We start from the raw sequence: 21929 nt of genomic DNA on the forward strand, positions 1-21929 counted from the left end.
CTCCCGAGTAGCTGGGACTACAGGCATGCACCACCATGCTTGACTAATTTTTTGTATTTTAGTAGAGACGGGGTTTCACCTTGTTGGCCAGGATGGTCTTGATCACCTGACATCGTGATCCGCCCCCCTCGGCCTCCCAAAGTGCTGGGATTACAGATGTGAGCCACTGCGCCTGGCCCAAATCTTTGTGTTTGAATCATTGTGCTCAATGCAGGGGCTCAGGCTGGTCAACAGAGCTTTCTGTGATTATGGAAGTGCTCTACAATTTCTACACTTTCCCATCAGCAACCACTGCTACAGGTGGTGATGTGCGCCTTTGAAATGTGGCTAGTGTACTGCCACTGAGAGACTGATTTTTAATTTTTTAAATTTTAATTTATTATTTATTTATCCTTTTTAAAAGAATTTATTTTGAGACAAGGTCTCAGCCTGTTGCCCATGCTGGAGTACAGAGGTGTGATCATGGCTCACCACAACCTCAACCTCCTGGGTTCAAGCAATCCTCCCCCTTCAGCCTCCCGAGTAGCTGAGACTACAGGTGTGCATCACCAAGCCCAGCTGATTTTCTTTGTTTGTTTGTTTGTAGAGTCAGGATTTCTCTATGTTGCCCAGACTGATCTCAAACTCCTGAGCTCAAGCAAACCACCCACCATAGTCTCCAAAAGTGCTGGGATGACAGACATGAGCCACCGCACCTGGCCTAACTTTAATTTTGACAGCCACTGGTGGCTAGGAGCTACCATACTGCACAGTGCGCTACTAGAGCAGCCACAAAAGTAGATACACCTTCTCCTTCATTGTCATCCTCATCTTTCCCATGGCCAGGAAGGAGGCTGGTCCAGGAAGCACTCACAGCATAGCCACATTTCCTCACCAACTGCATGGTGGTTTATTGTCAATAAAATGAAAGAAGGGAAATGGACAGATAGTGTGACATTTTCAACTTACTAACAACTTTTCATTAAGTGTGTATTTTATGTATCCAGGAGCCTGCACTTATATACAAAATATCAGTTGTCAGTGGTTTGTATCCAATGTTAGTGAAAAGTCTCTATTTTATGTATCCAGGAGCCTGCACTTATATACAAAATACCAGTTGTCAGTGATTTGTATCCAATGGTAGTGAAAATTCTCTATTGCCTTGATTTAACCATCACTCTCCCAATGGCCTCAGCACTTACATTCTGAAACCAAGAGGTCACATGAGATCTCCATGCTGTTGTAGCTATAACATTCTGTGTTTGAGATTTGAAAACTTATAAATAAATCAGTTCTGTGTCAGAGCAAGTGACTCCAATGCCTGTTAAAACTGGAATAAAGAGATGAAGGGATAAGCGTGTGGTGTGAATGGAACCATAGAATTGACTTACCTGAAGTTTTTTAAATGTGAATTTGGTTGAATTAAAGAATAGGCTTAAAGTCAAAAAAGAAATAAGGGGCCGGGCACGGTAGCTCATGCCTATAATCCCCTCCCCCCAGCACTTTGGGAGGCCAAGGCAGGCAGATCACAAAGTCAGGAAATTGAGACCTTCCTCACTAACACAGTGAAACCCCGTCTCTACTAAAAATACAAAAAAATTAGCCAGGCGTGGTGGCGGGCGCCTGTAGTCCCAGCTACTCAGGAGGCTGAGACTGGAGAATGGCGTGAACCCGAGAGGCGGAGCTTGCAGTGAGCCGAGATTGCGCCACTGCGCTCCAGCCTGGGCGACAGAGTGAGACTCCATCTCAAAAAAAAAGAAAGAAAGAAAGAAAGAAAAAGAAATAAGGGCCGGGTGCGGTGGCTCACACCTATAATCCCAGGACTTGGGGAGGCCAAGATGGGAGGATCACTTGAGCCCAAGAGTTCAAGACCAGCCTGGGCAACATGGCAAGACCCTGTCTCTACAAAAAAAAAAAAACAAAAAATTACCCAACATGGTGGTGCACACCTGTAGTCCCAGCTGGAGAGGTTGAGGCAGGAGGGGCACTTGCGCCCAGGAGTGTGGGGCTGCAGTGAGCTGTGATCATACCACTGCACTCTAGCCTGGGGCCACAGAACAAGACCCTGTCTCAAAAAAGAAAGAAAGAGGGGGCAGGCGGGGAGAGAGAGAGAGAGAAGAAAATGAGGTTCCAAAAAGGGGGCGCATACGCCATCCTTCCCAGGTTAGTTACCTCTTGCAAGAGCAGAAGGTAAAAACAGGAGCAGAAGGAAATGTCTCCAGCTGTAGAAATGGCTGTCTTGGGGATGGAAGTGGAATGACCGAGAGCTGCTGAGGGAGTGAGGGCGTTTAAAAAATTCCTCCACCCCGGCGTGTCTCTTTAATTACAAACAGCTGGGCAAAACAGGGCAGAGGCATTTCTGTTGGTTTATTGTCAATAAAATGAAAGAAGGGAAATGGACAGATAGTGTGACATTTTCAACTTACTAACAATTTTCATTAAGTGTGTATTTTATGTATCCAGGAGCCTGCACTTACATACAAAGTATCAGTTGTCAGTGGTTTGTATCCAATGGTAGTGAAAATTCTCTATTGCCTTGATTTAACCATTAATGTGAACATAGATTAACTTGTTCCTATACGTACACTGAAGCTACGGGCATCTCAACTGCTTCCATGCTGTTTCTAGCATTTAGGAGGTAATTTAGCCCTTTTTCAACATCTACTCCATTTCTTGAATGGCTAGTTATTTTCCCAAATGTTTTTATGTGCAAATCATTGTCAATAAACTTTGTTTCAAATCACTAAAAGCAATAGAGAAGGCTTGCCTTTGGATTACAAAATAGCGAAACCTGCTTGAGAGCTTCAAATTACCAGACTACCCGAACAAAGCGAGCCCCGTGTTTCAGTGTATAGTCACAGACAATACAGTAATTTAATGCAGTAGGAATTCTGGCTGAATTCAGAAGATGGTATTTATGCCGTAAAGGGTTATTCACCCCCTTTCCCAAGTAACAGTGATGTCTGACACTTGCCCACTCGGTCTTGCAGAAGCACACCTACGTTTCTGTATCTGGATTCATGTGAAGGATGTTTGTATAAAAATGCAGAATGTAATCACTCAATATAGCTGACATCACTTCATATTCTATACATTTATGGGAAATTTTTGCAGTTGTGTAGTTTCCAGATACAGAAGTCACACGACATGGCTATATATATATATATATATATATATATATATTTTTTTTTTTTTTTTTTTTTTTTTTGAGACAGAGTCTCTGGCTTTGTTACCCAGGCTGGAGTGCAATGGCACGATCTCAGCTCACTACAATCTCCACCTCCCAGGTTCAAGCGATTCTCCTGCCTCAGCCTCCTGCGTACCTGGGATTATAGGTGCGTGCCACAAGGCCTGGCTAATTTTTATATTTTTAGTAGAGACATGTTTCACCATGTTGGCCAGGCTGGTCTCAAACTCTTGACCTCAGGTGATCTGCCTACCTCAGCCTCCCAAAGTTCTGGGATTACAGGTTTGAGCCACCATGCCTGGCCGACATGTCTAAATTTACAGTATGTGTAATGCACTCAGAAACAAGGGTGTGGTTGATAAGAGTGTGCTCATAATTTGCATTAAGTTCTTCATCGTGTTTCATTAGTGCTCAAACATCAGAGGAAAAATTAAAGTTTTGGAGCAAAACTCAGGAAAGGCCCAGATGAGTCCCTCCTCTCTTCCCTTCAGTCACTGCTCTGGTGTGGGGACAGCCCACATCACTAAAGCAAACACACCTTTACACAGCTGTCTGCTTGTCTTCACTGGCATTGTCTTTTTTTTTTTTTTCTCACAAGAAAAGCTGATCTTTCATATTAAGAGGAGTGATGTCAAAATTAGGCAAACAGTGTGTGAAGGCGAGTGGAAACAGTTTTATGCGAAGAAACAGCACAAGGTTTCAAAAAGCATGCTTGAATTTCAGCAGTTTTTAGACTCAGGCTAGGATGACAGATCTTTGAGCCAAAAAAACAAAACCAAAACCAAAAATCAAACACCCAAAATAAGCCGTTAATCGTGTTCTACCCAAGCCAACCCACAAACCAGGGATAGAAAACAAGAGAGTGCTAAGATAGGAAGGCACTATAGAAATACCGCCCAATCCTGGCCATGAAAGTCAACATTCCAAATTCCCCAACTCTCTCACACCTAATCTGATGGAGCCACCCAACGGCTTTACACAAGGTAAGCGGAGCCGGCTCCCCTCGGCAGTCTAGCGCAGCCTTTTAAATGGACTTCTATTAAAAAGCCGAGTTGAGTTATCTCTTGGGATCAGTGTGGCATTTAGTTGCTGCCCGGCCCCAGTAGTTCCAGCCACCCCTACAGCAAACTCCCACTGTGATGGGAAGCTCCACGTGGTCACTAAGGTCCGCCCTCCTCTCTGTTTTCAAGGTCTTTCCTGAAAGTTGGCCACAGAGATAACCTGGTTTCCATGCCATTATTGCATAGGAAGAAGGAAGGGTTGAGCCCAGCCCCTTTGGGAGGTGAACTTGTGGTTCCAGGGAGTCTAGGAAGTCAAACCTGATGCTTTTAGTATTAAGCTGCCCCACAGAATGACTCAAATTGGAGTTTTCTCTGAGAACCAAAAAGGGAGCTGAATTACAATAGCTCTTTCTTATTTGTGACACTTTTTTTTTTTTTGGAGACGGAGTCTCTCTCTGTCACTCAGGCTAGAGTGCAGTGGTGCAATCTCGGCTCACTGCAGCCTCCGCGTCCCGGGTTCAAGCAATTCTCCTGCCTCAACCTCCCAAGTAGCTGAGATTACAGGTGTGTGCTACCACACCCCTCTAATTTGTGACACATTTAAACACACACACACACACCCTTTTCCTAGTACTTTAGAACATATTTAACCTGTGGCTTTTGGGAATAGAAATTTTTCAACATTAAGAATGAATTTGGCCGGGCTCGGTGGCTCACGCCTGTAATCCCAGCACTTTGGGAGGCCGAGGCGGGCGGATCACGAGGTCAGGAGATCGAGACCACAGTGAAACCCCATCTCTACTAAAAAATACAAAAAACTTAGCCGGGCGCGGTGCCGGGCGCCTGTAGTTCCAGCTACTCGGGAGGCTGAGGCAGGAGAATGGCGTGAACCCGGGAGGTGGAGCTTGCAGTGAGCCGAGATCGCGCCACTGCACTCCAGCCTGGGCGACAGAGCAAGACTCCATCTCAAAAAAAAAAGAATGAATTCATTGGGCCGGGCGCGGTGGCTCACGCCTGTAATCCCAGCACTTTGGGAGGCCGAGGCGGGCGGATCACGAGGTCAGGAGATTGAGACCATCCTGGCTAACATGGTGAAACCCCGTCTCTACTAAAAATACAAAAAAAAAAAAAAAAAAAAAAAAATTAGCCAGGTGTGGTGGCATGCACTTGTAGTCCCAGGTACTCGGGAGGCTGAGGCAGGAGAATTCCTTGAACCTAGGAGGCGGAGGTTGCAGTGAGCTGAGATCAGGCCACTGCATTCCAGCCTGGGCGACACAGTGAGATTATGTCTCAAAAAAGAAAAAAAGAAAAAAAGAAAAAAAAAAGGCCGGTCACAGCGGCTCAGGCCTGCAATCCCAGCATTTTCGGAGGCCGAGGTGGGCGGATCACCTCAGGTCAGGAGTTTGAGACCAGCCTGGCCAACATGGTGAAACCCCATCTCTACTAAAAATACAAAAATTAGCTGGGCGTGGTGGCAGGCGCCTGTAATCCCAGCTACTTGGGAGGCTGAGACAGGAGAATTGCTTGAACCTGGGAGGTGGAGGTTGCAGTGAGCCGAGATTGCCCCATTGCACTGTGGCCTGGGTAACAAGAGTGAAACTCCGTCTCAAAAAAAAAAAAAAAGAATGAATTTATTTTAATATTCTTTTTATTAACTCAAACATCATTTCACCCAGGACCTCCATTTACTGGTGGCAAATCTGGTTAAGTTCGGAGGCCCAATATCACTTCTTCCATCAAAATGGATTAGTCTGCAGGTTCAAGAAGATTATAAGGTCGGGTCAAACCCCTCCCTCCTCCTGAGTGTTTTAGCAAAGATAAAATTCAAATGATGTTTTTAGTAAAAATGATTGCCTTCTTTTGAAAGATGGCATTAAAGATAACAGTATAATAATACTTTTTTCAACAGCACAAAAGTTTGCTCTCTTTGTAACTGGATTCATGAAACAGCTGGCTCCACTGTGCTTTGAGACTTTCATTTTGGGTAGGTTCTGGGCATAGCAGGCCTTACTCTGTCTCTCTATCTCATTAAAGGAATGACATGCCTCAGTAGACAAGACATCACTTTCAAACAGCAGCAACAAAATAAACAAACAACTTACCTCCTCAGCTTTTTTTTTTTTTTTTTTTTGACAGAGTCTCGCTCTGTTGCCAGGCTGGAGTGCGGTGGTACAACCTTGGCTCCTTGCAACCTCTGCCTCTCAGGTTCAAGCAATTCTCCTGCCTCAGCCTCCTGAGTAACGGCCTGCCTCAGCCTCCTGAGTAACTGGGATTATAGGTGTACACCATCATACCCAGCTAATTTTTGTATTTTTAGTAGAAATGAGGTCTCACCACGTTGGCCAGGCTGGTTTCGAACTCCTGACCTCAAGCGATCTGTCCACCTCAGCCTCCCAAAGTGCTCAGATTACAGGTGTGAGCCATCATGCCCTGCCTTTCCTCAGCTTTTAAAAATCAGTCCTTAATCAGCAATCGGGGCTGGGCATGCTGGCTCACACCTGTAATCCCAGCACTTTGGGAGGCAGAGGTGGGTGGATCACTTGAGGTCAGGAGTTCAAGACCAGCCTGACCAATATGGTGAAACCCTGTCTCTACTAAAAATACAAAAATTGGGCCGGGTGCAGTGGCTCACACCTGTGATCCTAGCACTTTGGGAGGCCGAGGTCAGGTGTTCGAGACCAGCCTGGCCAGCATGGTGAAATCCTGTCTCTACTAAAAATACAAAAATTAGCCGGGCGTGGTGGTGCCTGCCTGTAATCCCAGCTACTCGGGAGCCTGAGGCAGGAGAATCGCCTGAACCCAGGAGGCGGAGGTTGCAGTGAGCTGAGATCATGCCACTGCATTCCAGCCTGGGCGACAGAACAAGACTCCGTCTCAAAAACAAAAACAAAACAAAACAAAATAACAAAAAACAAATATTAGCCAGGCGTGGTGGCGCATGCCTGTAATCCCAGCTACTCGGAAGGCTGAGGCAAGAGAATTGCATGAACCCGGGAGATGGAGGTTGCAGTGAGCCAAGATCTTGCCACTGCACTCCAACCTGGGTGACAAAGCAAGACTCCATCTCAAAAAAAAAAAAAAAAAAATCAGCAATCGGTTTGGTGTAAGACTTCACTTCCCACATTGCAGGGACAAGTACCTCTGGCTCTCATATGCCTCACAAGTGTTAAAAAAGCATATTTTCATATTTCTACCTGTTTCTAGTTGCTAGAAAAACATTTGCATCAATTTCTCAAGGTTCTGCCAATCTTTTGAAGACTTGTTTATAAAATGCCATTCTTAGACTGGCTCAGGTTCCATGTGACAGGAACAGAGCATACCCTGAAAAAGTATCAAGGGTCAATCTGGTTCAGAGGTTCAGCTGATGGTTTAAAATTATTAAGAGAGGCTGGATGCGGTGGCTCACACCTGTAATTCCAGCACTTTGGGAGGCCGAGGCAGGAGGATCCCTTGAACCCATGAGTTCAAGACCAGCCTAAGCAATGTAGAAAGACTGTCTCTACAAAAAAATTAAAAATTAGGCAGGCATGGTGGCGAATGCCTTTTGTCCCCGCTACTCCAGAGGCTGAGGTGGGAGGATGGCTTGAGCCTGGGAGGTCAAGGCTGCAGTGAGCAGTGATCATGCCACTACACTCCAGATTGGGTGACACGAAGAGATCCTGTTTCAAAAAAAATTAGAAATAAAAGTATTAACAGAAAAGCATATGTTGGTGTACAAGGACATATATAGTCACACTCAGAAAATACTTCTTCCTTGTTCAGAAAAGCTAAAAATGTAGGCCCCCTTTCTAGCCCTTTAAATAAAGTTCACCATTCCAGGAGTATTTATCATGGTTAGTGGTTGCCATCAGTCATGGGAAGTTAACAAAGACCTATTGGGTTTATCTATAGGCAGCTAAACAAACATATCTTGCTCTTCTGTTATCTTCTTGTTAACAAAGCCCTATCAGGATGTTCTAAACATCAGCGTTTACTGCACAGTGGCCCTTTATCTAGGATGATATATAGAGAGCTCATCAATTAGCAGGAGGGTTTGTAGATACCTGCCATATATTCATGACAGCGCGCTGCCCTCTTTTCTCTCTCCCATCACGGACAGGTGCACGGTGATGTGGTTTCCCAGGTGGTGTCTCTGCTCACCTTCTGGGCTTTGCTTTGTCCCCCTTGCCATAGGGAAACTGTCAGGGTACATTTGGTCCAGGCATGGCTGTGACTTTGAAACAAAGTCAATGAACAGGGCTGTTCTTCTCATCACACATATACAACCCCGTAGGACCACGCGGTCTTCTTGAAAAAACAGAGAAACACAGCCTTGGTGTGATGAAGCATTTTGCAAAAACAATGTCACCACCCATTATTTTACAAAATTTGAAGCACCAAGACAAACACTGGGTGTGTGGTTGAGGGAAGGGGAGACGCTAGTTCCCAGAATGGCATCCAGAATGTATAAGTTCTTTTTCAGAAACAGGGTCTCGTGCTGTTGCCCAGGCTGGGGTACAGTGGCACAATCATAGCTCGCTGCAGCCTCAGACTTCTGGACTCAAGGAATCCTCCCACCTCATCCTCCCAAGTAGCTAGTACTACAGGCACATGCCATGTACCTGACTAATTTTTAAATTTTTCATAGAGATGGGATCTTGCTGTGTTGCCCAGGCTGGTCTCAAACTCCTGGGCTCAAGCAATCCTCCCTCCTCAGCCTCCCAAAACACTGGGATTACAGGTGTGAGCCACCTCTCCTGGCCTAGAATCTCTACCTCTTTAACTCTTTCTGAGCATGCTGCTGTTCTGTATCAAGCCCATCCCTGGGTCCCCACAGCCCGCAGGATAGAGGCACTTAGCTTGACTTATGAAGTCAAGTCACCGTGGCATGGATCTGCCTCCCTCACTTGTCCCCTACTCAGGACACATGGCATTCTTAGGGTCTGCGACATTCTCCCTTTCTCTGCCCTGTGCCACTGCTTTCTTTTCCCTCCTGGAACCCTCTTTGTCCTTGCTCTGCTCTGTAAGCTCCTTGGCCTCCTCTGTGTGCCAGACTACACTTGCCCCTTTGGTGGAACATTTCAGGGCACCTCTTGGCACTCTCCCTCTGGGCTCACACATCATTGGGCCAGACTTTTCACATAGTTATTACATCAAAAATGATCTATTTGTCTTTCTTGCCCCTCTACCTGGGGGACATCTTGAGGACAGAGAAAGTTGCCTACTTGGTAGTCTCAGAGCTTGGCAGGGGGCCTATTCAACACCATGATGAAGGAAAGGATCATGGATGAATAGACACCAGCGCTCTTGAATCTACTCGTATGCCTAGGTGTACACTGAGATCTGCTGGAAGGAAAGAAGGAAATCCAAGGAGTGGTGGTGAGAGCTGGGGCTATGGACAGAGAGACTGTGTCACTCATTAAAAAAAAAAAATTGGCGGGGGCAGGGGTGGGGGGCGAGATCCACCTATCTTAGAGGATGTTCTGAGTATTGGGTGAGATGATGCTTGTAACCTACTTAGTTTATGATGAATGCAGTTACTGTCATTCTATAATAATATGATTGTCCAAGCACGGTGGCTCACGCCTGTAATCCCAGCACTTTTATATATGTATATATGATTATGCCTTTTGGTGCAAGTGCCTAAGCTTCCAGTAATTTGGGTGGTCTTTTCTTGTAAGACAGAATTTCCATCAGTTTGTTTTCCCGAGATTATAACTCAGTTTGGTGAAGGATCACGTGGCATATGGTGCCTTAACACAAAACGCAGGCCTGGCATGGTGGCTTACACTGTAATCCCAGCACTTTGATATTTTCTTTGGTGCACATGGGAGGAGAGAGAGCTGAAATCTTCTCATCTAGCCGAAAGCCAGACATGTTTTCTGTCATGAATATATTAACAGAGGAGAGACCTGTATTTAAGACATTTGGCTCTGGCCGAGCTTGGTGGGTCATGCCTGTAATCCCAGCACTTCGGTAGGCTGAGGCCAGGAGTTCAAGATGAGCCTGGGCAGCATAGCAAGATCCCATCACTACAAAAAATGTTAAAAATACAAAATATTAGCCGGGCCGTGGTGGCGTATACCTGTAAGTCCCAGCTACTCAAGAAGCTGAGGTGGGAGAATTGCTTGAGCCTAGGAAGTTGAGGCTGCAGTGAGCCATGATTGTGCCACTGGTCCAGCCTGAGCGACAGAGCAAGACCCTGTCTCAAACAAAACAAAGCAAGACAAACTAACAACAACAAAAAAACCCTCACAAAATGCAGATTGATCAGATCTAAAGCTGACAGGAAAGACTCCAGGTGACCAGAGTCCTAATATTTCTATTTTGGCCAGGCGCGATGACTCACACCTGTAATCCCAGCACTTTGGGAGGCTGAGGTGGGCAGATCACCTGAGGTCAGGAGTTCAAGACCAGCCTGACCAATGTGATGAAACCTGGTCCTTACTAAAAATACAAAAATTAGCTGGGCATGGTGGCATGCGCCTGTAATCCCAGTTACTCAGGAGGCTGAGACAGGACGATTGCTTGAACCCGGGAAGCGGATGTTGCGGTGAGCCGAGATTGAACCATTGCACTCCAGCCTGTCTCAAAAAAAAAAAAAAAATTCTAGCTTTACCTCCATTCACCTATAAGCTTAAATTCCGTTGGACAGCACGGTGGGGACACCCCCAACACCCTCCTAGATCTATAGCCTCTCTCCAAAGGCCACACTCACCCAGACCCAGGTCTCCAGACCCTCTGTCTTAGATCGTGTCAACAGCAGTTAGGAACTTGACATTGCTCTGACCCTCCGAACCCCAGCAGCCAACTCTTTCTGCTTCCTCCTGGTCCCACATCCAGCTCTCAACCTGCACTCCAGGGGCTTGGGGGCTTCTTTTAAAAAAGCTGAGTCAGACACCAACACACCCCACTAGTCCCTGCACCCACCAGTGCAGCCAGCACCACGCATCTGCCCTCTCTGCCTGGCCCTGCCTGATCTGGAGGCTCTAGACACCGGCACCCCAAGGCGATGCGTTGTTTTCTGGTTTATTTTCACGGGAACGGTTGTAGATGTGGGAAAGAGAGCAGCCAGCTGACTCCCAGGGCAAGGCTCGCCGCCTCCCTTTCCCTCCCAACTCCCCTGCTCTAGGCCACTGCCTCTGGGGTGGGGCGCCGAGAAGGAGGCCCTGGGGACCTACCCCCGGCTCTTCTGAGCCAAGTGAGTTCCCAGCTGGCAGCCAACTTCGTTTCTATGGCGGAACTCAGGGTTCCCACGCTCTTGGAGTAGGACCAGGATGGGATCGCCCTGGGCACGTGGTATCCCCTCCGCCTGCGGGGTCACGACAGCCTAGGCGACGGACAGTCCCGGGCTTAGGGAGGGAGGCTGATCGCGGGAGCTCTCAGGAGTCCTTCCACCTGCCACCTAGGAGCCCAGTTCGCATCTCTACAGCGCCACATATCTAGGCCAGCCCAGCTCCGGTCCCAGTCGGTGTCAGCGGAGCCCCAGCCAGCTCCGCGTCTTGGTCCTGGCTTGCGGGTGGCACACAGACAAGCGACCGGGGTGGCCCGGAGAGGTCGTGCCCCTGGCTGCGAGACGACGCGACAGCAGGGCGCTCCGGGGGGCCGCAGCGGCGTCGAAGGTGGTCCCTGGGGGCGGGGCTCTGGCACGAGGGGGACCCTCCCGGGTCAAGTTCACAGAGGCGGAGAGGCCTGGGCTGCGCCCCAGAGCCCCAGGGGGTCCTCTGCTCCCGTAAAAAAACAAAGACGGGGGCGGAGGAGGATGTGGAAGGAAAGAAATTGAAAAGGGAGTGCGGGCGACTGAGGAAAGCTGGAGGGGAAATAGGGGCCTCGGCCACCAGTGGCCTATGTCCATAACTGCCCTTTGGTTTTGGTGGCCTTGCAGGCCGGGAATCGAGTCTGCCATGTTCGCTTTCAGACGGGCCTCCTGGCAAGCTCTTGGTTGACGGTCCCCAGATGTTCCGGGAACCCACCCCTCCCCCACACCCTCCCGCCCCAACCCTCCGCAGAGAAGCCGAGGACCACATCCATCCGCTTCCTAGGAACCTGCCCGCACCAGCAGGCCCTGTTTCCTGGACAAACTGGGCAAAGAAACCTAAGAACCGCGCGATCCCGGCAGGTGGCTTTCTGCGGAGCCAGGGCTGCCAGCGCGGCCGGGCGGCGCCTCGGGACCCGGCCTGGCGTCCGCAGGCGCCCGGGGAGGGCCTTGGCGTCGGCGGGGGTGGGAGTGGGCGGCAGATCCGAAGCAGGGGAGGGGAAAAACGGCGTTGCGGGAGGGTTGGGGGGTGGCCTCCGAGGAAGTGGGACAAAGGCTTTATTTCAGAAGGTACGCCAGGAAAGGGGCGTGGGTCACCAAGTCCTGCGCAGCAGAGATGGCGCGGCCTGGGATCCGGGGTCCCTTCTGACCACAGACGTGGCCACCGCCTCTTCTCATCCCGAAGGTCCCAGCCATCCCGAGGCGGTCAGAGAAGACCCCGACGGGCGGATCCGGCAGTGGAGAGACCCGTGGTCCTCGCGCCTGCTGTGTCGCTGTGTCAATGACCGTGACACTCAGGGCAATCCTTACCAACACAGAGCAGGACAACGATACCCCGCACCCCCCTGTACAAGTGCAAACTAGTTTCTGTGTTGGGGGAAAAAAAGCGAATAAAAGTTTAATAAACGTGTGCTGTGTTGTGGATGACTTTGTGACGACCTCTGTTGCAAATGGCCTATGCATGCGGAATAATGGTCTCCTTGCAGAGAGGGAAATAGCTTAGTGCTATCATCGTTGCCTCGGTAACCATCAGAGTCCCCATCTAGCAAGAGAGAAATGAGTTATGAAAAGGCTTGAGTGAAGAAGGGATTAACACATGATCCCAGGGACAGTGTGTCAATCAAAATCAACTGAGAAATTACACTGCTCTATTTGAGAATTTCTCCGGAACCCGCATGGTAGTGGAGTTGGGTGCGTATTTTTTTTTTTCCTCTCTCTCTTTTTTTCATTTGAGAAAGAAGGGGAAAGTATCATCGTGATTATTCTTCATGACTATCACTGAGAATTACACTGAGGGAGGGAAGGGATCACAAAAAGGAGGGGTATTTAAGGACACAGGAGTCCCCACCCCAGCCCAGCACGTCTGGGCACCTCGCTCTTGCGCCCCTCTCGGTCCCTCCCTGAGGTCCCTCCTGCCTCCCGGGGGGACTCCTGTTCCGCTGCCCGTCTCCTCCCCGGCACCCAACTGCGGGGCACGCGCCCGTTGCTCGGCCCTAAAGGGGCCTAGAGCTGCGCCCCGGGGGCGCGGAAGGTGCGGGGAGAGGGGGTGAGGAAGGACAGTGAGGGGCCGGTCCTGGGCCCGGAGGACTCAGCAGCCGCCTTGGCAGCAAACCCTGTAGGCTGTCCCCTGCCTTGGTTGTCTCCATGTTCCGCTCAGCGCTGGGGAAATAAATCGAACCTGGTGCACACCCCTCCCCCAGGTTGTAACACAACTGTCCCCCCAGCCAACACACACGCCCAAGCACGCAGACTTTGCACACGTGACATGGGGGTCTCAACAATAAAGAAAAAAAAGAAGACCTTACAGCGCGAAGAAGCGGGCTTTAGTTAATCGATTTCAAACACGCCTGTGGTGCGGCTCAGTGACCCCCTCCGCTCGGCTGAGTCCGCTTGGACTTCCGCTCCGGCGCTTGAGTCAGGAATTTTGACATAAACCTCAATCCTCTTCCCTCCCACCCATCCCAAGAGAGGGTCTCCCCCTTTTCCAGCCCCCCAAAAAGAGAGAGATGGTTCTCTTGGAAATACTTGAGAAGCACAAGACCCTGGAAGGGACGCATAAGTACCTGGGTCTGCTGGAATAGGGGAAAGGGGGCCTCCCTGGGGGGTGACCCCGGGATAACCACTGGGTCCCATCTGCTGAGCACTGGGGTCCAGCTGGAGGTGGGGAAGCTCAGCGGCTCTCTCTGCCCAGGTTTCTGGCCAGCCCCCGAGGGCCAGGCTAGGGGTGGCACCAGGTACCCGGGGTGACAGGGGTCGGGGCAGCAGAACCCGCACTCCCTATTTCCTGCCAAAGCCCACAGCCTGCTCTTTTTCCCAAAAGGAAGAGACTTCGCCACCTTCTTGTCCAATTCTCTCCATTAGCAGATGGGGAAACTGAAGCCTGGAGATGACGAAATTACTAACCACCCATTGAGAGGGACGAGGTTAGAGCCCAATTTTCTAAACTTCGGTTGGGAAAATTGGTCCTATTTAAAAGACAGCAAAAAAAGTTTTAAGGAAACTTTTCTCAGACTGAGAGCCTTAAGTTTGCCCAGGGAGGGGCCAGGACTGGAGGAGGGGGCTGGCTTGTGGCTGAGGCCAGCTTAGCCTGGGCCCTCTTCTCCGGGTGTCCAGCGCTCCCCTCTGCCACTTTATTCATTCATTCATTTATTCCTTCGCCCTCCCTCCGCCGCCTCCCCTTCCCCGAGGAGTCTCACACAGGTTTCCAGTCTTGAGGCCCCAATGGTTAACTCAATCGCCCTGACCCCGGCGCTATTTGATATTTGCCTCCTTGACACTCATTTAGGAGCTCGCAGCGGTAACGTAGACATTGGACAAGTCCAGCCTGAAACCGAAGCCTCTTGAAAGGGGGGAGACGGGGAGAACCTGATAGCTGGAAACTCGTTTTCTCCAAAGGCTTTCGGGACATTTTAGCCCGGCTCCGGGTCCGCGGAGCGCCAGGGCGCCGCCAGTGCGGGTGTAAACGTTAAATGTTAGCTATTTGTTCCAATGATTGGCATGAAAATCGACTCTTTCTTGTCTTCTTTTTTTCCTCCTTCTCCCTCTTTCCTTTCCTTTCTCCCTCTCCCCCTCCGGATTCCCACAAATACTAATCCAACCAGTGGCCCCTCCACTGCGCCTTCCCCTCCTACCAGGCGCCACCCAAGTCCGAAAAACTCCCGATCTGGAGAAAAATAAGAAAACAACAGTGACAATCCGGCCGGGGCCGGGGCCGCGGGGAAGGGGCAATGGGGGGAACCTCTTCTGGTTTTGCTGCACTCCTGGAGGCGACACCATTCATCTGCCACCTACTCGCTGTCTCCTCTTCTTCAGTTCCTTGTATCGTTTTTCTTTTTCTCTTCTCCTACTTTTTTTTGGGGGGGGCGGGTGGGCGGTTATTTCTTTTAACCGGGCTAGAGAGAATGAAAAGTGTCCGTAACATATTAGGAATTCAGGAGTGCTGTGCTCTCTATTAACGAGAGACAAACAGATGAGCAGATAAGGTAGTCACCTGGTTTCAAAAGTTCCAGTTTCTGCTTAAAGGGAGCAAAGGACAGAGACGTCTCACTCAGAGCGTGGCAGTTATGCTGCTCCGGAAAGGGAGGCTGGTCCCGCAGTTGAGGCTGGCGACAAACCCCACTTCCCACACCCTCATCTGTTCACTGTCCAGTCCCTGCTCCCAATCGCCCTTAACCCCACTCCCGCAGTCTCTAAATAATAACATGTTTATCCCAGTCTCTCTCATTCCAAAAGGCTGGTCCAGCCTCTCCCAGCCCCACTCCACCCTCCTTTTCATTTATCTTATTTGTTCTGTCACTCCCCATAGCTTCTTCCAATGTAACCTTTCCAAACTCTGATTAGTAGAAGCTTCATTCTCTTCACTCACGCTTTTCCCCCAAGCCCCCTCTCTCCCTTTCTCTCTCCTTCTTAAAAGATTTTGGAGCCGGGAAGATAAGATATGCAATCCTCTATCGGGAATCCTGTGATATTAAAGATCAAACGTAGCATCAATGGAAGACCAAATGCAGGGGGAAACAAAAGGGGGAGGCTGGGAGATGCTCATCAGCTAATTACAGCTGCAAATATTATGCAAATTTATCTTGGCACAGAAATGGAGAAAGCGAGTTTAAGTGCGGAGATAATGCCGGAAAATTGAATGTTCATCTGGGCATGGGAAACGGCCCAGTAGGCTCCATTGGTCTGTTTCATCTAGGGAAGCACCGTTTTTATGCTCCTATCAGATCATCCGCACTTCACTGGTTGGGGCTGAGAAATTAATATTACTTATAATTGATACTTGAAATTCTTGGAGCGATGTGTCATACAGAGACGGAAGAGAGGAATGGGGGAAAAGGGAGAGGGAAAGGGAGAAAAGAAGAGAGCAGAAAAAGAGGGAAGTCACATATTATTGAATATAGAATTGCAATCTGAAGTCTGAAGTCCACTGTGCTGAGGCCAGAACGAACTGGAAGACAAAGGAAAAAATATCCCAGAAAATCTGGGATATTTTCTGGGTCTCCCTCTACCACCACCTAAAACCTGAAATATCTTTCTGATCAAGATTCAAGCTTTAAAAAAAAAAATAAATCGATAATTATTTGGCTGCCTACTTAGCTTGAGAGTGTACGACAGGGTCAGGAGTTGAGATTTGAACTCAACTCATGAGTTACTTAAATGAGAAACCTAGGTTACCCCAGGGGAGGAAAACTGCGTGGCTGACGGGTGTGACCACTCCAGGCTGCTCTTTTGGACCCAAGCAGAGGGAAGGCAGGGTGCTTTGCTCTATGGAACCTCACCTCTGCCTCTGCCCCTACCAGACCCATTTCCTCCATCTTTACTGGCCCATTTCAACCTTCTTCAAACTACACAAGAACTATCTGGGAAATGACACTCCCAGGAAATAAACTCCAGATCCTCACACTTCAGGAATAAATGTTCTTAAGTATAGGGAAGAAGGGAGACAATGGGAACTACAGTGAACAGAAAATAATTCTTAAAAAAAAGGTCCTCATCCCATCTCCCGGTACAAAATCTGCTGCAACCTAGGGAAAGGTGGAGAATTTCAGACGAGAGCATTAGTCGGTGCAAGCCATCCAATTACCAGGAAATTATGATCTGACGTCAGGAGGAACAATTGGAGAACGAATATGTATGAATCTCCTCTCACTGTTTTGCATATTTGCAACGATTGTTGAATCCAAGCAACCAGAAAGTAATCAACAGGCACAAAAAGCTTAAAGAGCAAATTACCAATGACTCCTGCCCCTTCCACTTCCTGAAGCCGGGAGATTCTGGTGCTGTCAGTGGTTGGGAGGGGACTCCCCGTACAGCCTTGGATTCTGAAATCCATCCTGTAAGAGGCAGCCAGTAAAGCCTGTTGCGTTGAGGTGGCTTTTGTTCCTTCGGCGTTAGGGTAAAAGACAAAAGAAACAAAAATGCCAATTATTGGACCTAATTAACCATTAAATGAGATGTGTATCCTCTTCTCTCTAACTCAAAAATGGAGGGAAGTTGATGAGGTTAGGTGTGGGGTGGGGTCTAGGAGCACCCTCCCACCCTTGTGATCTAATTAGACGAAACCTATGCATATTCCGCCAGTGTTAACAGACAAAGCCAGGATATATATATATACATATATAACACACACACACACACACACACACACACACACACAAGCATACTTTTATAAAAAAGAGCAATAAACATGGAGAGGAACCAGGAATTGATTTTTTTTTTCTTGTTTACTTGGAATGGGGCTGGAGTGGGCAGCAGTTAGGGTGGGAGCTGTCGGCGGGGAGAGCTCTGGTGAGGAGAGAGAACATCTCAGAAAAATTAACATTATTGGTATCTTTCTATATAAAGATGCAAATGGCATTTTATTTTAACTTGGCCCTGTGCTTTAGTCAGTGTTTATGATTAATTATCTCCTTTTTCATAAAAATAAATCATGTTAAAAATTAGGATCTCCACGCTGGGGAGAAACTAAGCACTAGTTTCAGGTCGATCTTGTTAATTTCAGCCTGAAATTGACACACTAATTAAAGAGCAGCGTGGTAAAGCACGAGCAGGCAAGATTATACCCAGCTTTTTTTTTTTTTTTTATCAGATCTACCTTATATTTTCCCAATTAAAAACTGCGAAAAGCGGTTTCATTGCCCCAGGATAAAAAATAAGGGCCCCCTTTTCACAACATGGGCCATCACTTTCTACCATCAGATTCATTGTGATGTATTAGATGCAATAAATTATCCCATGTAACAAAACATTGGGAGCTGAAAGGCAGATAATCTGGAAAGCAGAGATAAGGATTCATTATTCCAAATCATTATGAATCCAACGTTGCCTCTGACTTCTTTCTTAATCAGCTCCTCTGATCCTGGATATGTGAGCAGCACAGATAAGGAAAGAGTCGTTTATAATTCTCCACCTCGTCTAATATTTTAAAATAAAGTCAGAGGCAAGAAAACGCCATAAAACACTGGTGAGCAGGCAAGCGCCGAATGAAAAATCACTTCCATGTTATTATATCCACAGTAAGATTTAATTAAAATTCTCCACGTCCACGTGCTTTATTTTCAGATAGGACTTTTTCCCATCACGTAATAATTGATAGGAATTTGCAAACGGGGCTATTTATTTAGGGCGCCTAGGTGGAATAGGTCTGATTTTTTTTTTTAATTTTCAGTCATTGCTTTTGAAACTTTCATTTGCGATGTCCATAGTTTCAGACCACCTAGGCCCCCATCACCCACCCGCCCCACCCGGGCTACAGTTCTTGGTCCCGGAAATGTAGTCGTAGTCACGGTCCTGAAAGTAGAGTTTAACAAAAATGTTCTTTTATAAGAAGAAACAGAAAACTGGGTTGTTCCCATGTGATACCTCCTTTATGCCCTCTCAATTCCTACCCCCACGCATATTTATAATAAAATAAATCTCAATGAGTGGAATTGGAAGATTAGAACTTTCAAACCCGGTGGTGTGTGTTGTGGTGTGGCAGAGTGCACTTTAAGGAACTAAACCAATCTGAGTATTTGTAGGAAGGTAGAACAATTGAAAAGGGAGAGTGACGCTGAACACTGATGGGCAGAAAGAAAAATATTATCTGTTTTAGGGAAAAGAAACAAGTTGTTGGAGACCTGGATGAATAAATATGTTGGTTCTGCAGCTCTACACAGAGCTACTCTATGTGGCCACACGTTCTTAGGAAGATTGGAGATTCTGCCACTGATTACCTCTTCCTACAGGATCTCCTTTTTCTTTATCCAACAGGTGAACTTCATATCTATGTGGCCATCGTGGAGATCTGGACACACTGTTTCTATTATCTATCAGTCATTTACTGATCCATCTTCTACCTCCACATGTCCGGTGACTTCCCTTTATATTTAAAATCCAATCAAATGCCTTAGCTTCTAGAAACGTGGTCTCATAAAACTCTCAGGATGTACCACAGGATTGAAAGTGGCTGGTGCCGGTGCCAATTAGGATGAGGCGCTTGCCTTCAGGAAGAGTCCCAAAGCCAAGCTCTGACTCCAGGACCAGGGTTCCGGTCCATCTCTCTAGCTGGTTCAGCTCTGAATCCACACCTGAGAAGCGTGAACGCCCGCCCAGGGACAAAGGGCTACAAGGCTGGTGGTAGGTGCTTCAGGGAGGGTAAATGGAGCCAGGGAGGTCGGAAGCAGGGTGCAGCGTCATGGGGTGCGAGGAAGAGGTGACCAGCAGTGGGTGTTCGTGTCTGTGTGTGGCTGTGAGCGGGTCCGTGCCTGGGCTGGGACTCTAGGCATGCACCTCACTCAAAAACTTTTCAATGAAAAGATTCCCTCCCAGAAAGTCCTAAAACCTCGGAGCAAAGCCACCCCTGTCCCCTCAGGCATGTTAGGTTAGGGCGGGTTCTGAGCAACTGGGCTCCGTTGCTCCTTAGTGTGTAAGCTATAGACAGTTGTCCCTGTATACAGAATGTCATTTACTCTCTCTTCTCTTCTCGCCCTCTGTCACCCCCAAGTATATTTACATGCACAGAAACCGGAGCCATGAATCAGTGAACCTAGAGTGGTAGCTTTTAAAATTCAGGAAGCGACTTAGGACTTCATTAAAGCAGTATCTTTGCCGTGTGCCTGGCCCAATGTCCACTCGTCAGAAATAAATCTTCAGCCCTACTGCCCAGGAAGTCCGACCAAGCTACTGACGGGAGGATTTTTCTCACTTTGCTTCCTTCTCAGAATAAATTATCTCCTTCCTCCCCCACTTCCTCCCCACCCTCAAACCTGCCCCAACTCTCCTGGAATACCTCGGCCTGATCAGCAGGATTTCCACCCCTAAGCCCATCAAGACAGCAAGAAATGTCCAGCTGGCAGCATTTGCCCCTTGTCTGACCATTAAATTGGAAAACAGCTGTATTTTTATTAAGCCCTTTGGATTTTCTTTTTAAAACCTGAGTCTCTTTGGCAGTCAAATTTCCTTCCATCAAGGCATCTTCCCTTAAAGGTAGAATTGGGGTGATGGGGAGATGTGTGTAGGCCATCAGATTTCACAACCCCTCACCAAGGAGTCACTTTAGACCCGAGAAAAGCAAGTGCCCGCGTCAGCAGAAAAGGAAGGGGGAGCGAGGCCGCCAGATCGACGGGAAACGGGCGGAGAGAGGGTCGTCGGCGCTCAGGGCCGGGGTGGCCCGGGGGACGGAGGAGAGATAGGAGAGCCCACCCTGGGTCTCAGAGGGTGCTGTTGCGGGCTGCAGGTTCTAAGGGAAAAGGGCTTTCCCCTGGCAGGAGAGCCAAAGGCGGGGAAGGGAGAAGGAGGGGCAGGAGAATGAGGACCAGAAGCCGGAGAAGGGAGGCTGGAGGAAGACGCAAGTGGCCCCTCCGGCCTAGTGGACGGCGAGTTGAGGTACAGTTAATGCCCAGGCCAAGGAGACAACTGTCGCCACCTTGGTGACGGATGCCCCCTCCCTGGGCCCCCGCCCTTGTCCCCATGGGGGAGCAGCGCGCCAGAAGGGAGTAGGCGTTGTTGGGACCCTCTGGGGGTCTGGAATGCCAGCGACACTTCTCTTCCCAGCCGCAGGGGCCTTCCTGGGACAGGCCAGGTAGCCCCCACCCCCCCCGACCCCGTTCGTCAGGGCAACAGGTTGGGTGCAAGTTGTCAAGAGATGGCCTTCTCCCTGCGTCCTCAAAACGCGCCAAGAACGTGGCTCTGCCACTTGGTGGCGGAAAGCGGGAGGCACAGGGCAGGAAGGTGGAGGAGGGGCTGCATTCGTGACGACGAGGGGGCAGAGGGGGAAGGACTTAGGGACTCCCCAGAGGGCAGACAGACCTGGCCAGCTTGGCAAATCATAAATCCCTCTCCCTGAACCCTCGGCCTAAACCTACCCCCAGGGTGTGCAGCGGAGGCGCACAGGGGTTGGCTGACGGGCTGGGGTGCGCCTGGGTGGAGGCTGGTTTGGGGTTCTGGCGGCTGGAGGCAGGCCATGGAACCAGAGGAGAGGGCAGGAGGGCCCACCGCGCAGAGCTGCGGCCCGGCTCCTAGAGTGGCGCCCCCAGCCTGGGCATCGCGCTCAACTGCTCTCTGAACCCCATGTCCACGAGGGTTCGCCCTCAAACCACCTCCACCTCTGTCCACACCCCAGTTCTCCCGACTCCAGGGACCAAGTGCCTCGGCCTCCCCGCCACGAAATGGCCACCCCCAAGCCGTTTGCCCCAAGAAAATAGCAACTTCTTCCTACCCAACCGGTTGGAGCACAAGAACTTCTTAACTTCCTGGCCCAGCCACAGACAAATTTTGTTTTATTTCTCCCCAAAGATTTATTTATTTTTAAAGTCAGTCTCCATATTCTTATTGTATAAATATTGTGAAGGGAAAACTCTACCTGTCAAAACAAATGGACTCTGGCCTTTCTACCCCAATGTTTATGGAGTTTCATTTTACTCTTGCCGAAATTTATTCATGACAGATTCTCTCTCCGTGGATTATTTTGATCTCCTCACCAGCAGGGGTAGGGATGGTACGGGAGAGAGGTGGTTTTGCAGGGATGGCTGGAGTTCATGGCCCTATGGGT

The sequence above is a fragment of the Pan paniscus genome, chromosome 8 (genome assembly GCF_029289425.2).
Source record: "Pan paniscus chromosome 8, NHGRI_mPanPan1-v2.0_pri, whole genome shotgun sequence".
Classification (NCBI taxonomy): Eukaryota; Metazoa; Chordata; class Mammalia; order Primates; family Hominidae; genus Pan; species Pan paniscus.